The sequence below is a fragment of the Galeopterus variegatus genome, unplaced genomic scaffold (genome assembly GCF_000696425.1).
Source record: "Galeopterus variegatus unplaced genomic scaffold, G_variegatus-3.0.2 Scaffold1901, whole genome shotgun sequence".
Taxonomy (NCBI): Eukaryota; Metazoa; Chordata; class Mammalia; order Dermoptera; family Cynocephalidae; genus Galeopterus; species Galeopterus variegatus.
Window position 1 is genome coordinate 85,198 of NW_007728012.1, and position 14,623 is coordinate 99,820.

Here is a 14,623-nt window from a genome sequence, read left to right on the forward strand (position 1 = left end):
CGGGAGCGCCGCCGTGCTCCCAAGCGGTGCACTGTAGCAGTGCGCCACCGGGCCAGCCCCCATATCACTTTTCTAAAATATAGTTTAATAACATGTATATGCCTACAAACATATTATTTAGTTTATTTTTAACTTAAAAGGAAAGTTCCATGTTAGATGTAATCTTCTGTGACCTTTTTTATTTACTCAAAATTATTTTGCTGAGATTCACCCATACCAATGTGTATAGTGGCAGTTCATTAATTTTAACTGCTGTGTAATATCTATTGTGTGAATATACCACACTTTATCCATTCTCCCTGTCAATGGACATTTAGATTGATTTCAGATTTTTTTCTATTATAACAATGCTGCCATGACCAGGTTTACAAATGCCTACAAGTGCTCATGGCAAGAGTTTATATCTAGCATTGGAATTGCTGGGTTGTAGGGTATGCGAATACTCAACTTTAGCACTCAAAGATGATATAAGAAGAAATATAAAACTATAATTCTTCATTATAACTTTTCTCTTTGGTTTAATTTTGAGATCTTCCCGTCTTGGATTCTCACTCCTCATATTCACAATAGTCCTTTCTTGCCATTTTCCTTCTAATTTCTAAGTGTTTGACCTTAGAACAACTGTAGTTAGGGAGGAAACAGATCAAGACTTAACTCTCCTTTCTAGTCTCTCTCCTTACAGAGCAGCAGTGTGGAATTGACTAGTGGTGCTGCTTAGTTAATTTCACACTAGAATTAGCCCAATGGGGGAAGAAGTTGGTCCTTTTCTTTTAAAGAGGCTCTTTCAAGGGGACTGAGAAGGTTGTTGCTCAAACAAAGACAGTATTATAAAATGGCCAGCCATCTGGGTCCTACAGCTCTGTCCTGAGTAAGTGTATGATCATAGGCTAATAATTTAATTCTTTGAGTTTAAAATAACTCATCTGTAAAACAAAAGTAGATGATCTCTTGAGTCCATTTAGTGCTAAAATGATTTTATTCCATGAAAAAATTAACTAGCAGACTGACGGGGTCTTTATGGTCATTTCATTCTCTGTCTCTGTTTCTACCACCTGCTAACCCCCACACCCTACCACCAGCAACCCAGTTGATCTTGCCATTAGCATAGGTTAAAACTTGAGGCCCGAAGGAGGATTTCAGAAAGTCAGGAAGCACAGAGCAGAGAGTGTCTCCATCTCTACAAGTCCAGCTAGCTCTCCGTTGCTGTTTAAACACTTCTCACAAAGACCAAAGTCACCACATCCAACTGAATCAAAATCTCTGGGCTTGAGGACCAAGTATCAGTATTTTTTCATATACTGTCCAAGAGATTCTAATATACATTTGGGCTGAGACTCACTATTCTAGAAAAATTATAATCTAGTCATTTCTGTTATTTCTTATTGCCTCTCCTTCTCTCATCCTCCTGAGTTCATTTCTTTCTTTGTTTCTTCCCTCCCCCCACCCTTTTTTAAAGAAATGTAAGTCATACTTCATTTCCTAGGGTTCTAGAGAAATTCTGTTAGAATTCCTTTTTTTCCCATGGAGGCTAGCCTTCTGATAGAATTCTGCATATAGGAAAACCCTCCTTTTGTTGCATAGAATGCATATATAGGTAATATCAGGTAAAAGGGAGTCAGGACATATGACATTTATTATATGTATATAAATTGACAGCTTTAAATTATAGAGTTGTCAAGGCATCTTATCAGCAACTGCTACCCTAAGGTAATAAATATTACTCCTAAATTTTGTGAACATGTTTCCTCTGTCTTAAAACAACAGTTTTCCTCTAACATTGGAAAATGTTTCATTCAGGGATGAATATATCTATCGGTGAACAAACAAATCAGTCTGGTCAGTTAATTCTAAAAGATCGCTTTTCACAAATTTAGTAAAAATACTCAGGCCATTCTGTCCATAAGTTCAGTGATCAATTCAGTTAGTCAATTTAAAGCAGTATGTATACTCACTCTAATTTCTTTATAGAAATTAAAAGTCCCCCAAATTAAAGTCACCATATTCAAAGGCTATTATGATGTGGCCCATAGGTAAATGAACCTTTAAAAACTACTTTTTCCCAAATAAAGCCATGTATCTGAAGTGAGAGAGAGAGAGAGAGATTCCATTATAAACCTTGGCATCATGGCAATATGGAAGCAGTGATATCAACTTGCTGGGCTACTAAGAATTTGCAAAAGATCATCTGAGAAAATCAGGTGATTAGGGTAAATCATGTAAGGTCATTTCCCAGAAGCTGACACCCACGTAAAAGAGATGTCATTGTCAACTAGTACGTGTCAGAGCTATTTCTCAAAATTGTCCTGGTTTAAATCAACCAGAAGAGCTTACTCTGATTTGAAATCACAGCTTACTATTCTTTGAAATCATGCCATAAATAAACATCTGTAATAAATATGTTTGAACATTATAGGGCTGGTATGACTATATTGGGAGTAATAGGTTTGAAGTGCATGACAAAATAAAAAAAATATGCTGATGTCAAAGGAGGAGTTGTTTTATTTTTTCTAAGAATAAAAGAGATTAGGTCTCCAACGTCTAAACAAGGAATAACTCTAAAAAGATGCTCTTTCCATGGATAGTGGTAGAGCGTGGGGATTAAGGGATCAGACATGGGAGCCAGGCACCCTGTATTTGAATTCCAGCTTTGCTATTAAGGAATAGCACAACATTGGGCAAATTATGTAACCTCTCTGTACTGTAGTTTTCTAATTTTTAAAATAGGAAGAACAGTAATACTTATATCAATGGATAATTTTGAAGAGTAGCATGAGTTCATAAATATAAAGTACATAGATAAGTGCCTGGCACATAGTAGGCTTAGAACATGAATGTTCATTATTTTCTTCCATTCAAGAGGAGGTCCTCCTAACTGCAAATCAACAAAAAATATAAAGTGCTTTTGCTTCTTGTACTTTTAGAAGTACAGCTGTTTTTAATTCTAGAACAAATCATACAATTTAGCCACATAGCAAACGCATGTACATACATACAAAAGACAATTGAAATGCTGTATTGCTTATATTATGGTGACTTTGTTTTAAGGATGTTCCTGGTTATATGGCTTAGAACTTATCATTTTATGTTAGAAAGAAATCTGTTCACTATTGAAGTTTTAACTCCTCTTACAGTGACCTTTTTGTGTCATTTTTAAATGGGTACTTTTTTTTTTATTATAGAAGCTTTCAAACTTCACACAAAAGTAGAAGAACTAGGAAAATGAGCCCCTATGTACTTAATTATCTGATTTGCCATTGCCAACATTTTGTACTCCATTTCCCAACAATGCTGTAATATTTTGAAGCAAATCTCAGATATTGTAATATTTTGTCTGTAAATATTTCAGAATTTATAAAAGATACTTTAAAAAAAAAGTGACGATAACCACAATATAATTGCACCTAACAAAATTAACAAAATTCTTAATATTCAAATTGTCTCAAAAGTGTCTTTATATAGTTGATTTACTTAAATCAAGATCCAAACAAGGTTTAAGGTTCTAACCGTTTTGTTTTATATTTTGGAAAATGTTTCAGATTTATACTTATTCTAAAGGGAAATGAATGACTACAGCTATAATTTGAAATTGAAACAATCATAAAAATAATGCTAGAATGAGAAATGGGAGTCCCACGGTAGGCTTGGGTTTTATTTGTAACACTGAACTAAGGTTCTATTATACGACATTAGATTCTTTTGCTACTGCAGAAAGAAGAAAAATAATCCTTCAAAGTACTTGTGTAAGAAGCATAGAGAGTTAAAAAAATAGCCTGTCTGTGGTATGGCAAGACCCTGAAGGTGCATGAATCTGGTCAATGCCTCAGTCTTTGGAAGTCTTCTGGGTGCAAATTCTGCTTCTCATCTATTCCACCCTCTCTGATCTCCTCCTTACAAATATTTCCAAAGGACTTGTTTGTGACATTTGTGCCTTGGTTCTCATATTTTACAATTCTGCCTGAGTTTTTTCTTTCTATATAGGACAATTTCCATGCCTCTTAAGGCTCAAATCTAATGTTCATATTGGAGTTTGTTTTAAATGTTGATTTAATGTGGCTGCCACTGCAGCCCCCAAGTGTTTTTGCAAGGCTTGGTAATTACTTTACACGCTACTCATAATTACTAGAATAAATGAGGTTTCCCTTTCAAAGTAGGTGGATACAAAATAAGTAGCAAAAGTAGTATTTAAATAGATAAAATGTTAATATATGTTTGTATGGGGGCATCTGAAAATAAACCCACATACTTCTGTGGAATCCTATAATATACCCTCTTGCAGCTGTTAAAGCTAATGAGAAAATCATCTTTATTGATTAGGATCTCAAAATAGTCAGAGTCTTTTATCTTACCTACTTCTTTTCTTCAGGTCCCATCTATTATTGTAAAATTACCACTCCTGTTCTTCTCTTTGCAATGCCTTCTGGAGTCTGGTTTGTTAAAACCATATAGAGTAATGATCCTAGGCTCTGTAATCAAAATCCTGGCATCATTTCCTAGCTATATCATTGGGCAAGTTGTTTAGCTTTCTATGCCTTGGTTTCTTCATCTGCAAAATGGGTGTAAAATACCTACATGCCTACCTATAATCAAATTATATATTTGATTATAGTTGAGCAAATATTCACCCTCATCTTCCTTAGGGTAGAGTATGCTTTCCTCCCTCTCAATGTTTGTCTTGGTCATAGCATATGTGTAAAAGTGACAGTGTGCTAGTTATAAGCCTGGCATCATGTGTTTCCCTCGGCTCTCTCACACTCCTACCATCACTATGAGAAAAATGTGTCCTAGGTACCTGGTTGTCCCAGCATGATGAGAGACATGTGGAGCAGACCTGAATCCAACACAAAATCTGCCTTTTCCATAGCCTGAAGCAGAGCAATGCAGCAGAGCTAGCTCTCTCACACTCCTACCATCACCATGAGAAAAATGTGTCCTAGGTACCTGGTTGTCCCAGCATGATGAGAGACATGTGGAGCATACCTGAATCCAACACAAAATCTGCCTTTTCCATAGCCTGAAGCAGAGCAATGCAGCAGAGCTCAGCCTAGATCATCCAAACCTTAGGTGGCCTACAGACTGATGAGACAATAACCATTTATGTAAGTTACTGGGTTTTTGAGTGGTTTGTTACAAACCATTATTGCAGCAAAAGCTGACTGATACATAAAATTATTGTGAGTAACAAATGAGATAATTTATGTAAGTCATTTAGCATAGTGTTAGGTGTATAGTCAATGCTCTACTCAGTTAGTGCTACTATTATCATTATTGTTACTATATTATCATTACTATTACTACTATTATTTTGTTTTTTTGATTAAAAAAGATCCAATTATATATTGTGATGAATTACCAACACAGTGTTAAACTATGGACAATGAACAATGCTCTGAGTTGGCTTCCACACAGCTCTTGATGTTGACAATAGATGATGTTTCATCTGGCAGATGTTGACATCTCACTATCTAGTGAGCTCTGTGGCTCATGTGGTTTCACCTCTTCCATCCTTCACCTGATTTGGACTCTTATCTAGTTCAGAGATGTGAAAACTTGTTTCACAAGTATGCATCAAATTTTTTGTTTTATGTTTATGCCAGTTTATGTTTTGCTACCTTTATTCTCTAGTTTCCCCAAGAAGAAGATGCATATCTAGTTGCACAGGCTATGGAGGGTGGGAGAGAGAAAAGGAAGTCCTTTTGGATATAAGTCAAGAAATTATATGAGGTAGTAGGGGAGGTGGGGATAGACGGGAAGTAATGAAAAGTCACAACTAGCCTTTTTCTTAGTTTGAACTTCACTTGTTATATAAACATAGTTTCCATTACAGTTAATACCTGAGGTTACACCATTTCGTACAATATGCTAAGAAGGAAATGTGTTTATCAGGAAGACACTCACTAAAATACAAACTCCACCTCATCATACATAATATCAATTCAACAAATATTTATTGGGCACCTGCTACATATCTTGTACTGATGATATATGATGATATACATAATAGACACCATATTTTATTGATTCTAACACACATTTGTTCACCTTTTAACGTCTCTGAAGTCAAGGTGCAACTTACAATTGATGGCGTGGAGTAGTTTAATTGTCAAAGCTTTTGTTGTGATTATCAATATCTCAGTGGCTTACAAGGACACCTATTTTTTGTTCACATTATGTGAGAGCTATGTGTTGGCTGTGGCTCCACTGGCCTTTGCTGTGGTTGGTATGGCTGGGTTTGGCTTAGCGCTGCACAGCTACACATGTTATTCTGGAACACAGGTGGAAGGGCTAGCCACTATCTGGGACTATTTTGGGAAAGATCAAAAGCTGATTTGAACCTTGCAAACACATTTAAAGCTGCTTGGGTATGGTCTTTGTCACACCCACTTACATTCAATTGGCCAAAACAAGTCACAGGGCTAAGTCTGACAATGGAGTGAGGATGTGCACTCCACCTACTGCAAGGCTGGGAAGGGATGGTGGGGACAAGAATTGATAACAATAACACAGTCTACCATAGCAACATTTTTCATTTTTTCATGGTATATAAAATAATGGTGTGTCTCACAGTAGTTGACATCTTAAAGTCAGTATAGTACAATAATGTATACTATGGATTAAGAGAATCTGGTTTTTAGGCATAATATTTTCATGAGCTCCTTTTTATTTTTTCTCATTTAGTTGAGTTTTAAAGACCAAAAGCAGATATTCATTTACTGTTTCCTTGTTTTGTTTTATTTTTTTCCTTTATTATACCAGAACACTTGATAATGAAGGTAAAAGAGTCTTATTGACATTCTTTTGTTAATCCTGAGTCAAATCATTATTGTTACCTAATTTTCTGGGTAAAGGAGGCTGAGTCATGGGATAGTGACCCAAGGTCTAGGTTCTTGGCATCAATTATAATTAATTATTGATTCATTTGTTTGTTTATTCACACAACAGATACTTATAAAGCACCTATGATGTGCAGATACTGTCTTGGCACTGGAGATTCAGCAGGAAATAAGGCAGTCAAGGTTCTTAATCTTGTGAAGATTGTACTCCAGTGAAGAGTGACAGAGAACAGACAGATAAATTAGAAAGTTTCAGATGCTGATGGCAGCCATGAAGAATAGATTATGAAATAGAGAACAACTGAAGGGAGGGTACTTTAAATGGAAGAGTGAAACCCCAAAGCAAGGAGTTAGCCATGCAAAGATCTGGGGGGTGGGGGTGGGGGAGGAATATTCCAAACAGAGACGTTAGCAAAGTACAAAGACTCCAGGATAGTAGAAGAGAAGAAGGAAGATTAATGCAGCTAGAATGTGGTGAATAAGGAGCTGGGAATCGTTTAAGACAAAGGTTGGGCTGTTAAAATGAAGAGATAAAAAAATACAGTGACTTATGAATAAGATAGAGCCTTATGTCTTGTTCATGTAAAAGATCAGACAGACATCCTGGCTTGATGGTGTTGGGGACCTAGGTCCTTTCTATCTTATTGCTTTGCCATTCTCACCCCGTGACTTCCATCTTGCAGCTTGGGATGGCTACTCTAGCTTCCACCCTTTTACCATCATACTGGTATTCCAGTCATCAAGAATGAGGGGACAGGAATCAGAACGCACATTCCTTCCTTTTAAAGACATAATTTAGAAGTTGCACACATCATTCTGCTCACATCCCATTGGCCAGAACTTTTTCATGACCAAATGTAGCCATGGAGAAGGCTACGAAATATAGTCATGAGTTTGGATTCATGTAACTGGATAAACCGTGCTGACTCTATTTCTAAACAGAAAGAGATAATTGTTAGGATACAAGAAATAGTCTTTTTCTCAAAGTGAGTGATAGATAAAGTTAGTAATATAGGCAGAACACTGAGTATGCAGGGCCTTGCAGGCCAGGGCATGGAGTTTGGATTATATTAAATATGTGCATTCTTTTTCTATTATTGTTTTACAGATTTCCCCCAAAACACAGAAGCTTAAAATTGACATTTATTACCTCATAGTTTCTGTGGTCAGGAATTTGGGAGCCATATACCTGGGTGGTTCCACCTCAGAGTCTCTAAGGTAATTGAAGTCAAGACATTGGCTAGGGCTATAACCATCTGAAGGCTACACTGGGGCTGGAGAACCTGTTTCTAAAATGGCTTATTCACATGTCTATTGGTGGAAGGTTCAGTTCCTTGCTGGCTGTTGGCAGGGGGATTCTCCTTGCCATACAGACCTCTCCATAGGGCTGCTTGAGTGTCATCATGACATGGTAGTTGGCTTCCCCTGAGTAAAGGATCCAAGAAAAGAGAGGAAGAAGGAAACCACAATGCCTTTTATTCCCTAATCTCAGACATCACACACCATTACTTTTGCCATATTTTATTTCTTAGAAGTGAGTCACACACTTCTTAGAAGTATAGCCAACAATCAGTAGGAGGGGAATCAGCCTCTTTGTTTTCAAGAGAGGAGTATCAAAGAATTTATGGGCTTATTTTAAAGCCATCACAGTGTGATAGAAAGCCACTGGAACATTTTAGGCCAGGGGGTACAGCGTCTAGTTTACATTTTAAAGAATTGTTTTGACTGCTTTGTGAAAAACAGGTTGCATAGGAGCAAGAATGGAAGCAAAGAACCCAGGTAGGTAGCTATTGCTTAGTTTTGGTCATTGGTAAACATATCTAAGATTAGAGTGGGCAAAGTGGATTTAAAGAGATGTGATGAAATTCAGGATATGCTTCAGAGGTAGAGTAGAAAGGATGTGATAAAATATCACTGAATCTAATGTTATTGAGTGTTATTTCCTTTTCATATCCTCAACTGCAGTACTTTGTCAAACTGGCTGATCATCAGAATCCCTAGGAGCTTGTAAAATATGGATTACTGGTCTTCTCTTCCAGACAACCTGATTCAATAGGTCTAGGATGAGGAGATGATTAATCAAAGCTGGAAACCACTTCTCCATTTATTCAATGAGCTAATTAGAAGTATAATAATTATTGTTGTTTTTGTAAAATGAGTTACTGTGTAATGGACTCTATTATCCAAATATTCTTTTCTTTACCTCCCCCTAACCCCCCAGGTTCAATTAGATACCTATTTCTCTCAGCACTACTGCATTGGTCTAGCAATTATTTATTACCTCCTGGACAATTATAACTCCTCTTGTGTAATTTCCTACCTCTTGTCTCTCCTGTGTTTTATATGTTGCAGGGTGATCTTCCTATCCCACATTTATGATCTTATTAATCCTGTATTTAAAAAGACTCAGGGGCTTCCAGGACTCCCAGAAAAAAAACCACAGTCTTTTAGCATGGTATTCAAGGCCACAGACAATCTGGTCCTATCCTCCCTTTGAAGTGATCTTATAGCCCTCTTTAATACATTCATCCTAGGCACACTGAATTATTCACCCTTCCCTTAACTCTATTTGTATTTTACATCTTGACACCTTTATTCATATTGTTCTTTCTGCCCCTCCCTCCCTCACCTGACAATATCTTCCTCATCATCCTTCAAGGCCCAACTTAAATGGTCACCACTTCTATCCCTCACTCAGAATTAGTCATATGCTTGTCTTGCTTCTTATCTGCTATGGTTTGAACGTATCTCCCAAATTTCATGTGTTGGAAACTTAATCCCCAAATTCATATGGTGATGGCATTTGGAGGTGGGGCCTTTGGGAGATAATTGTGATTAGATAAGGTCATCAGAGTGGGGCCCCCATGATGGGACTGGTGGCTTTATAAGAGGAGGAAGAGAGATCTGAGCTGTGTGCTCTTGCCCTCTCACCATGTGATGCCCTCTGCCTTGTTATGATGCAGCAAGAAGACCCTCACTAGAAACAAGCAGATGTCAGCACCAGGTCCTTGGACTTCCCAGCCTCCAGAACTGTAATAAATTTATTTCTTTTCTTTTTAAATTACTCAGTCACAGGTATTCTGCTATAGCAACAAAAAATAGATTAAGACACCAGCTCACTTTTAAAATACCTTTATTATTTATGTTTATGTTCACAGTGCTTAGTAGTGTGCTTGTACTTATTGGGCTCCAAATAAAATATTTGTTTAAATGGACAAAATTTATTTCCTCCACTTTACCCAATTTTTATGCAACGGCAAAAACAAAAGGCCAACTCACAATAGAAGTTTGGTTAATGAAATGTACAGAGAACATACACCCTAGGATCTGTATACATTTTGCACAGTCCACATCCACTGCACTTCGCATGCATCCATCATGGCATTAACAATTCTGAGGCATTGTAACATCTTCACAATCAAAATATTATTAAGAATTTCAGAGGTAAGATCTGAAATACAATCCACTGCACTTCGCATGCATCCATCATGGCATTAACAATTCTGAGGAATTGTAACATCTTCACAATCAAAATATTATTAAGAATTTCAGAGGTAAGATCTGAAATACAAAGGTTTATAGGTCTTTTTAAAGGCTTAATCAACCTTAGAAACCAAAATCAACCTTAATCACCAAAAGAAACAGAGGGGACTTAAATTAGAAATATAAGTTAACAAGAGTATTCCATTCCCTCATCATTCTAATTAATTGATGTTTAGCATATGGGTTATCAAATTTGCCTTTCAAAGTTTGCATTTAGAGATTGCAAATACACCTATTAAGATGAATTTCTGGGTCAGTCAGGTTTTGATTTGCCATATTTAATGTTTGCATAATTTGGCTTTTGCCTGACCTTTCAAAATTATTTTACAGACCTACGTTATTTTCCTAATGGAATAATTTGCTACAAAGTGGCTATAGTAGGTAGTCTGGGAAGACACTTTAACACTCCTTTTGTCCTTACCTTTAGGGGAATTCCTTATTGATTGTGGTCTTGTTGGGATGTAGTACCTCAGTTTCTAACATGGAATCAAAGAATTCAAATCTCTCTTTCCCCACACTTTGTCATGTGGAGTAGGGGCCCTAACACCTGGCTCTGGACCCTCCCACCGAGGCCTGGTCACCCCTGAGATGAAGGAAGAGCATCTGGGGCATCTTGTGGGGCACATGATTTCTAGCAGTGGTTTCTAGGAGGTGGAGGGCTGCAGAAGCAGAGATGGTGACACCTTGGATAGAGTATTCCTGTGGCCTGGCCTCCTGAGGCCCTGGGTTCCTGCCTGTTTCTCATGCCTGCTTTCCCAGCCTCCTATGATCTATGAGCCCCCACCCCCTTTCTTCCAATTTTTTTTTTCTTTCTTTAGACAGAGTACATTGTTGTTGCTTACAAGCAAGAACTCTGACCAATACCATCAGTACTGCAAGGGAGCAGAAGAGAGTTCTAGACTCTGGAATCAGATTGTTAGGTCACTTACTAGATGTGTATCATCTGGTAAATGCTTAATCTCTTTAACCCTCTATCTTTCTTTAGACAGAGTACATTGTTGTTGCTTACAAGCAAGAACTCTGACCCATACCATCAGTACTGCAAGGGAGCAGAAGAGAGTTCTAGACTCTGGAATCAGATTGTTAGGTCACTTACTAGATGTGTATCATCTGGTAAATGCTTAATCTCTTTAACCCTCTATTTTCTCATCTGTAAAATGGGACAAAACTCAATAATTGTGTCAATGGGTTGTGTGGAGATTGAAGAAAATAATTTCTATAAAGAATTTAGCACAACCCTTGGCACACAAAGACACATTCAATAAATAGTAGCTTTTGTTATTACTAAAATTCGATGTGATTGTCAATGTGTTCAGGCCCCAAAACTGTACTGCCATACTGTATATCCTGAGACTGTCTTCGGGAGTTGGCCTCTGGTCACTGTACCTGGATTTTCTCCCTTTTGTTTGTCCTACTTGCTCTCCCCTCCTCCAGGCCACCAAAAGGAGACCAGGTGCAGATGGAAAGGATAAAACTGGTTGAAGTAAGAGTCCTTCTTCAGCACCTGGTATACAGATATAGTAGATTTAATGCAATTAAAAACACACACACACGTGTACAGCTTATATCCCAAGACTTATTTATTATGGAATGCTTAATTTATCTACTTAGCTTTTGATGGAAATTTTTTTTTCTTCCATTGAAATGTATAATGTCCTCTCATAGCTAAAATGCAGAATCTTTTCCACTCCACTTCCTCTTTCTGGGATGTAATAATGAGACAACTTATGGCCCAGTAACACATTAGAGACAAACTTTCTATGATAGAAAAAATGTTTTTTACTACATGTAATTTTTTTCAAAGGAGGTAGGTCAAAACAGATATCTGTAACCATTTACTGAATATCATATTTGGTTTGAGAGTATAAAAATGTAGTATGTTGGGCCGGCCCGGTGGCGCACTTTCCAGTGCGCCGCTTGGGAGTGCGGTGGCGCTCCCACTGAGGGTTCAGATCCCATGTGGAGACCGGTTCCCGCTCACTGGCTGAGCGTGGTGCGGGCACAACACTGAGGGTTGCGATCCCGTTGCCGGTCCCCGGTATGGGCGCGACACCGAGGGTTGCGATCCCGTTACCGGTCAGTAAAAAAGACAAAAAAAAGGAAAAAAAAAATGTAGTACGTTACTTTTGAAAGGTTGAACATTTTGTTATGGGCTGTTTTAATTTCCATAACAGCCATGTGTATATTAGAATAAAGAAGAAATTAAAACTATTTACCATCTCTGCATGGTCTACTTTCCCAAAAAAGTGATTAAAGGGCTGAGCAGAGAGGTGAAGCAATGTAGTATAGGTGAAATCATACCTCACTTGTGTGGGAGTCACTGGGCACTGGTATCCTGGATCAGCTACTTCCTAGTGTGACCTTGTGTTCAACTTCACTTTTCTAAGGTGTCAAGTGGGGACAATAATACTCTCAAGGACAGATGTGAGAAATAAATGGCATAATTTGTGCAAAATACAAGCTCATAGAAGGAATTCAATACCCAATAACTGAGGTTATAACTCAACATAGCTTGTTCAAGATAAACAATTTCAAACAATATACAGGAAAACTTCTTTTTGTCATTATGTCATAGTAAGCAATCATCAAATATTTATTAATTCCTCTCCAGGTATGAGGACTGGGTCTCTGAGTTAGTTAGGTGTTCTTGGAAATAAGCAGATCTAGAGTTTGAGCAGATCACCTTGGGGTCTTCACATCTTCTCTCTAATGTGTTTTCTAGGTGAATTAGGCTAGCATGAACTTTAAGAGCAGCCTTGAAGAGTAAAAGAAGTCACAAAAATGTACCTGAGAATTGTATGAAAGATCTGTCCTGTACCCATCTTGGTGACTGGCAGGGGTAGAAGAGAAAAAATTGAGGACTAATTCTATGTCTGGAGGCTTGGGTGTGATGTGTGCGTGTGTGTGTGAAGTGGGGGGTGCATAAAGGTAAATTATCACAGCAGAAGCATGGTTCTTCTGAGATATGTGTATGCATTGTTCCTATCCAATACACTCTTACAGAATATGAAGTTATCCAGGGAACTTTACTTGACTCATGGTATGTCCAAATTCATAAAGCAGCAACTCTTGTTATAATTGTCTTCATCTATTGTACATTTGAAAAAACCTAGAGTTACTAACAAGGTGTAACAATCATTAGTTCTGAAGTTCACTCTAAAGGTTTTCCTCATAAATGCTTTATGAACTTTCATTCTGTCACTAACGACGTGCATTGTGGATTTTAAAAAAACAATGTTCTCACCTCAGTTTTCTGCAGGACATATATATGCCTGTGAAGAAACGGGTGGCTGGTTAATATCATTATTTTTATTAAATGCCTGAACTATCACAGAGCAAGTCACTTTCTTTTTTCTTTTTTCTTTTTTTTTAAATGTTTATTTTGTCAATATACAATGTAGTTGATTATTATGGTCCATCACCGAAACCTCCCTCCCTCCTCCCTCTCCCCCCTCCCACGTAAGTCACTTTCTTTAAAGGAAGTATAGCTGCCTCTAAGTATAACTCTGGGCTACAGTTCACCTTTTCTGTTTATTTTATTCTCAACTTGTGAAACTGTATCTTAGGACTTGGGGTATATAACTTGTTACTTGATATCAGCTGAGCAACAGTGAATCAATTGTAATGGTTTTGGCACCAAAAGAAACAGAGGGGACTTAAACATGTTTCCAGGAGACAAAAAGCTTCTTTTTGTGTACAATATATAACATGTCAAAAGTCCAAAAAAAAAAAAAAAAAAAAAAAAAAAAAAAAACCTTTTCTGTTTATTTTATTCTCAACTTGTGAAACTGTATCTTAGGACTTGGGGTATATAACTTGTTACTTGATATCAGCTGAGCAACAGTGAATCAATTGTAATGGTTTTGGCACCAAAAGAAACAGAGGGGACTTAAACATGTTTCCAGGAGACAAAAAGCTTCTTTTTGTGTACAATATATAACATGTCAAAAGTCCAAAAAAAAAAAAAAAGTTTTCTCACTACTTCCCTGATTAGAGATCAAGAGGGCAAAACAGAGAAAACTAACTTCAATCCACATATTATTTATCATGTGTTTTGGATGAAATTCAGATTAAAAATCCCAAAGGACTCCTTCTTCCCGTCCCCCTCTCAGCAAAAGCATTAGGAAGATACTCCCCACGGCAAAATACGCCCACGCTCACACATTCTGCAATGTCGTGTTATCGTTCCATGAGGAAGAGGGTAGTGTTAGTGCAAACAGATTTGTGCTACTCTCCGCATCCTTGCTGCG